The sequence below is a fragment of the Charadrius vociferus genome, unplaced genomic scaffold (assembly GCF_000708025.1).
Source record: "Charadrius vociferus isolate BGI_N301 unplaced genomic scaffold, ASM70802v2 scaffold736, whole genome shotgun sequence".
NCBI classification, from domain to species: domain Eukaryota; kingdom Metazoa; phylum Chordata; class Aves; order Charadriiformes; family Charadriidae; genus Charadrius; species Charadrius vociferus.
This window is the reverse complement of record NW_009648857.1, coordinates 389,230-396,299: the sequence shown is the minus strand read 5'-3', so window position 1 is coordinate 396,299 and position 7,070 is coordinate 389,230.

Below are 7,070 nucleotides of genomic sequence, written 5' to 3'. Positions count from 1 at the left end.
CGGCGGGGGAGCGGGGGCCGGGGGTGTCAGCGGGAAGGGCTTGCTGCACGGGTACCCCAGGGAGTCGGGGATGCGGCGGTGCCCGGTGGAGCTCAGGGGGCTCTGCTGGGTGGATAACCCCGGGGACTTGAGGGGGATCGCTGCACGGATGTCCCGAGAGCAAAGGGAGGCTGCAGCCTGGGTGTCTGTGGGTAGGTGAGGAGCGCTGCTGCATGGGGGTCCCGGGGAGCAGGGAAGGGTTTGCTGGGTGGTGGTCGGTGGAGCCGAGAGGCTTCGGTGCATGGATTTCCCGGTGAGCTGTGGAAGGGGGGTAGTTGCTGCATGGATGCGCTGGGGAGACCTAAGGGGAGGCTTTGCTGCTGATGGAGGTTTTGCTGGGTGGGTATCGGAGAGGGCTGCGTGGAGGCTTGCAGAATGATTATCCAGGGGAGCTAAGAGCGATCTGGGGGGAGCGAGGGAAGGGTTTGCTGGAGCTCAGGGGGTTTGCTGGCTGCTCTCGCACGTGCTTTCTACAAGAGAAATGTAAGAGCAGCTTCCCAAAGCAGCGCCTTGCGCTCGCTAAGCATATCACAATTGGTAGCAGAAGAGCATCATCCCATCTTCAAAACTGGTTGTAAAATCTGTTTGATGTCTCAAATTACTTTTCAGCATCTGACACGATCAAGTGCAAAATGCTCACTTCTGTGTACAGACAAGTACCCGTTTCTGCCTTCTATTTTGCTGTAACGAGCGGGCTGTAATAACCACATTTTTCCCCACTGTGTAAAACAGGAACTCTTTTTTTTTCTCCTTGGTTTAGCAAGTGCTGTAGTGTTTTTCTACTCAAAGTAGAGCCGGTACCTTCCTGCCTTACTAATTTTGCCTCACAATGACGTTTAAATGTATGCACTGCCTTGTCTTTAGAGGTGCACAATACTACTGACTGCCAAATAGGCTGGCAGGATTAGAATGACTGGCCAGGTTACAGTGTCCTTTACTAAATCTGTCCACCTGGTGACATGAATTTAGGATGCGTGGTAGTAGAAGCTGAGCTTGTGTCCAGTTCTGTGGCTGAGCAGTGGTTGGGGCTTTGCTGGCCGTGGCACACTGGTGCGGAGAGGAGTCCTGGTCCCTCTCCTCCTGCCAAAGCGTCTCTTCAGGCTGGGGAGCGATGCTTTTCATTTCCATGGGATGTGTCTGTGTGTGCCGTGTCCCACCAAGGGATGTAGTGCTCCTGCCTGACTGCAGCCCTGGGGACCTCTTCTCATGGCAGCTGCTGCCAATGGCGAGACGGTAGTCTGGAGAGTGTTTGGCCAAGATTTCTACCACACTTTGCTGAAGTTAATACCTGATTGGTTTCTGAAGAGGGAGTGTGATACACCTACGAAAAGTGGTGGAGTACCTTCTGCTACCCAGCTGGACAAAGTGATGGAGTAGATACTCACCCTCTCCAGGTACTGCAGCCTAATTTGAGATGGCTAAATGTGCAGCTTTGCTTTTTCTTCTATCTTTTCTTTCATTCTTGCTGAAGACAGAGTACCACGTACGTTCCAGCCTGGCAGAGCCCTGATACCAGGCACCCGCCTGAAATGAGAAGGGATGCTCAAGTACTGTGAAGATGAACATTTTTTTCTTACAAGTTCTACTTCATGATTCAGCATTCTGAGGACAAATATTAATGGTAGCACTTGTGTTTCCTATTCCTGCTCCAAAGAGCCCACAGTCGAAGGAACGCAGACCTTGTTTTTGCCAGCGCTGACAAGGGAGCGGGGATATTACTTTTTACGGATCTTGGCAGCCCTTTCGGAATTCCTCAGCATGGAGACACATGCGACAGGGGTACAGATGGAAATGCTCCCGTGGAGAAGCAGCTTGAGACCCTGGCTGGGCCATGCGGCGTATGGCAGCTTTGCACACCACGCACAGCCAGCACAGGCAGCCACCAACATCCAGCCAACTGCTCATCTGCTCATCGATGGTTGTGGTGCTCCCTTAGGACTATTGGCACGCCACCTCTTTGTGTCTGTCTGGGGAAGAAGTTTCCTACCTTTATGCTTGTGCAGCAGTGGCGTAGTCCTAATTTTGCCTGAAGCTGGATCTCAGTGACAGTTCGAATATTTTTTTTACTACTTGGACTCTATGTATACCTCTGTTTTGTCTTCCACTCAGTGCCAAAGCACCATATTTTTTTACAATACAGGAAGTCTTTCTTACTATTGGGAAGATTACACTGCTTGTGTTGGTTGCATACAGTTAAATGGAGGAATGTGTTGGCAAGAAACCAGTTTTGATACTGGTGACACAGCATGTCAAGTTGAACAATTTTGTTGCAAATATGTATTTAATATCAACTATTTTACTTTCTGGCACAAATACCCCCAAATATGGGATGCTAAATGACCACTGAACCTTTCTTCCTTTCTATTATCATGACTATACCTTTCTCAAATTAAATTTATTTAGCTGAGATTTGCTACATTGTTCTGTGGTTGCTTGAACTCCTACTTCATCTTCCGCTTGGCTGAAGGATCACATGCGTGATCACATCATAAGACCAAGAGACAGAAATTGTCTAGCACTTTTTTTTCATGTATTTTGTGTGACCGTTTAAAGTATTTTCCTGGAAACATTTCCTCTCCTTTTCTTGACATGCAAAGCGGTTTGAACTGCTAACCTGCCTTACAGGCACTGGGAGGTTCTCTCTGTTAAATGCTCAGAAGGCATTCGAGACACCCTGCTCAAAGGTGACACTGAAGTGCAGTGTTTCATTAGTGCTTTAGAAAAATTCTGGACCAGATTGCCTCCTCACTGGACTTACCGGAGTCACCGGACTATGTGTGGTTGACCTACAGAGAAGTTTTGTACTGACTGTTTAGTTTAGTAACCAATACCAGTAAATTGATGCAACTCTGAAGTGGATTGAAGTAACATGAGTAAGAGTGATTATACTGATGGAGCTTATTTCTACAAATTTATCAAAACAAACTATGCAGCAGAGATGTCTTTTATGCCTGTGTAACTGTGTCAGCAGTAGCAGCTGCGGTCATTTAACCATATTTATAAGTTCCTGGTGTTTCACTTTTTTCTTAGAGGGGGCAGATTCCAGCCAACTCTGAATATTTTACACAAGACAATATTTGGTAACATAAGAATTCACTCTTAGGATTTTTTGCTGCCTCCTTGAAGATTTCAAGTGACTACTTATAATTTTTTTGAGGCTCAGCAATTTTTTTTGTGTTTACTTATACAATGTGCAAAAAAATTAACCATTTTGCACACTAAGCAAAACAGTATTTATGGTTTGAGATTTAAAATCTGGTATTCCATCACCATAAAAAATGTGTTTCTTTGTGATTCTGATCACAAATACAGCAACAGTTTACTGTTGGAGAAAGGAGAGTAGTAGTGTTCCTCAACAGTGTACTAAATGGATAAAATTAATGCAAATTAACAGCATTGGAAGAGTAAAGGTAGTCATACATAATCTTCATCCCTTCATCTTACTTTGAAAAGATGAATCAAGTATGTATTTGCCATTATACCTGATGATCATGTCCTTATATATATAAGTTTTTTAACATAAAGCTCCTTAAGGCAGAGATTTCTTCTTCCTGTGAGTCTCTGTGCTGTTTACTATGATCCTGGCTGAGGATCTGGGGGGTTGCTGTCAAAATCACACCTGGTAGTGCCAGAAATCTCGACTGTCCAGGAACACTTCTGGCTCTGTTTAGTGAAGTGATGGACAATTCCTTTCATCCCGCAGACATCTCCTGTAGCAACTTCATCTCTGATGAGGACTGAAAAAGCCCCTGTTTTAATGAAGTCATCCACGTAGTTGGTCCTTAGGTTGAAATCCCCTTGGCAGGCTGTGCTGTTGTATGATAACTTACTGTAGTGATGTGTCTCTTGATGCTGTTTTAATTATGATAGCATTAGCAATCGTCCCTCTGCCTGTCTGTGAGAGAATTGAATATTATGCATAAAACAATGTGTTCTAGTTCTTGAGTTTCCTAGTCTTGGATGGTTGGTTTTTTTTGTCACTCATGGTGGCAGCAGGAAAGAGAGGAACTTGGCATGCCATGTGGGATCTAATACTCAAGAACTGCACATACCAAATCATTGCCTGTTTACTTAATGCTTGAAGTATCCATGTGGAATGGGGGAATAATCTCCTCCCTCTGTCATCTGTAAACTGCTCCTAAGAGGGCCTTGCTGTACAGACACTGGGGCAGAATCATGTCCATGTGTTAACCTTCCCGCTTTGTGTCAGGCTTGAAAGGAAGCTTTGGGCTTTATCAAAACCACAATAACCAGAGTCGCTGATCTGAGCACTGTGGGCACAGTGCAGCTGACAGTCGGACCCATAGGCTAAATATTCTGTCCTCCCTTCCTCCACATTTTCAGTTGTCTTCCTCATCTTCATCTTTTGATGTAGACGGGTGAGATCTTTTGAACACATCTGTATCAGTGCTTCCAAAGATTAGTATCCTTTGGGAGGCAGTTGGTAGAACATCTTTTGCTTATAGTTGCTTTCATCAGTTTTTCTTTCTCCTCTGAGATGGCCTTTGGTCTCCATTTTTGCTGTGCTCTCTTGCAGCTGCTGTTCCATGATGATGTGCTTTTGCTTCCACTGTGTTGATAGCTCTTTCCTCTTGTGCCCCTGTGATTGTTTTCTCCCCAGTTATCCATCCAAAAATGGCTTTCTTTTTAGGAAGGTCCTTGTAAGTAAAAGTATTCTCCCAGCATAAACAAGACCACATAGTTTTGTCACCTGCTCTGACTTTATGGTAAATGGGCTCACTGTGGGACCTAGACATCTCTGCTGCCTGAGCCAGCAGTTCAACTGCGGTCATCTTCTCAACCTGCTTATAAGGGCTCGGGGTTGTTATAGGTCAGGATAGGGCCATTTCTTGCTTTATAAAAGATTCTTGTTATTTCAGGTATTTTTAGACAACCCTGTGCTATAAGTCTAACAAATACTGGATTATGCCATGTACGAAAAAATGATTTATTGCCTCTCGTAAGCAGCCCAGTGATAAAGGGGGAAGAGTGATGCCCAGTTGTCCTGGAAAATTGACTCCTTGGTGCTGAGGATTGTTTTAATTTTTTTGATTGTCGGGCAGTTAGTTGAACTTTGCCTTACAGTTTTTGGTAAATGTTTGTGTTCTGTGCTTTGGTTCGTGTCTCTGGTTCAAACCAGAAATGTATGCCACAGATAGATTTTGTTGCTCAGACAACAAGAACAGAGTTTGCATGGGTCAAATCCCTCACTGTTGCTAACTTAGATACTTTTAAAGAGTAGGCTTTGTTAAAATCAGGCTTCTTTTTATAAGAAAAATAAAGCAGTGAGAGGGAGAGCTTAGCCACTTGAGTGCAATCCTCAGCTCAAGGTATTGGCACATCTGAGTGTTGTCCCTGTCACCCAGTTAAATGACCCAGGCACATGTCCCAGCCTTGACCCACTTCTGGAGCCAGCCTGTAAATCAGGAGCCTGAAATCCTTTCATCTCTGGGGAGGCTTTTACAAGGGTATCTGCACATTGCTGAGGAGGCATTTCTGCTACGTCCACCTGTCAGTCAGGAACTGAATAAATTTTTCAACTACTTTGGATATGGATCTCTTAAATAGACATCACGTAATACAATTTTCTCATCCTAAGCTCAAACCACTCTGTGAGAAATCAATTGTTCCCTATGTTACTGAGCTCACAAATTTGTCTGTTCCCTGTCCTTTGCTCAGATGGCAAGGAGAGGATTGAGCTGATTAACTCAATTTTCTTGGTCACCTTAGTTTTCTTTGACAGTCAGCGAAGGAAATCAGCACTTCTAGGACAAGATGAACTGTGAGCTGAGTGTGTCCTTTTTTCTCTGTTGACTATAAAAGGAGCACAGGGCAAACAGCTCAGGTGTGTAAGTCTGAGGTTGGGTGAGAGGAATCCTCCTGCGTGTGTCTGACCATCATATCGGGTCCCAGAGAACCACAACACACAGCCCCTGAGTTACCCGACTGCTCCCACCTCCTACACCTTTGCAGTAGCTGCAGTGGGGTATCTACTTATCACACAGATTTTCACTTCTCTAGATGCTTGTAAAATATTATAAACACTGTGTATCTGTTACCTAAGTTATTTGTCATCACAAAAGAAATAGTAAATGCTGTGAATTCTTTCATGCATTCTTTATTTAATTCATGCTCTGCCGTTCTCTTTCTAAGTTTGATATAATTAAGTGATGTACACAAAGTACAAGTGAGTGCTTTATCTTCGGTTCCATTTTTTCTGAGGACATCAGGCAGATGCTGCTGTATGTTACCCTTTTCACAGATTGGGAATGAATACCATTACTCAGCAATATTAATTTACATAAATTCCATATAATACCATTATCCACTTAAACTGCGAGGCAAAATTAGTTGAATACTGGCAGTCGGGAATAGATTTTTCCTCCAGCCGATGACTTGTGAAATACTTGTGGAAGTTTTACTGTAATCCTGCAATCCGTAGGGGTTATGATTCCTGAGGAGAGACAGCATATTTTCAGTGACGGTTTGCAAGGTTACTGTCCTCAGCATGGTGGGCTGATCTGCTCATAAACCACCTACCATCACAGTTTACAAAATAGTGCTTCAGAGTGTAGGTCTGATCATTATCTGGTGTAAATGAATTCTTTTGAAATCTGTAGCCCTACGTCTGTTTATACCAGATGAGAAACTAGCCAAATACTCACACGTACCACCAGTCCAACTACTGAAAAAAGCAAAACTCTTGTTTCTCTTAAAAAAGCAGTGAAGAACACCACCACCAGAAATGCAGAAAGTATGAAGTTAAACCTGAATAGGAGGAGAGGAGGGTGGGAACTCAAGCTTTTGAACGTGAGGAAGGTAAAAATAACTCTCATTTGTCCTGACTGATGCAAGATTATCATCTTTGCATCTGGCACACTGTAAACATTCATTATGGATACAGATTTTATGATACATTTCACATGGGTGTGACTCAGCCAGCAAGTATGAGGATTTCTCTCTGTGTTGACCTTTCTAATATGTACATGAAAAAATGGGAGGTTATGATGTGGGACACATGTTGAGAAATG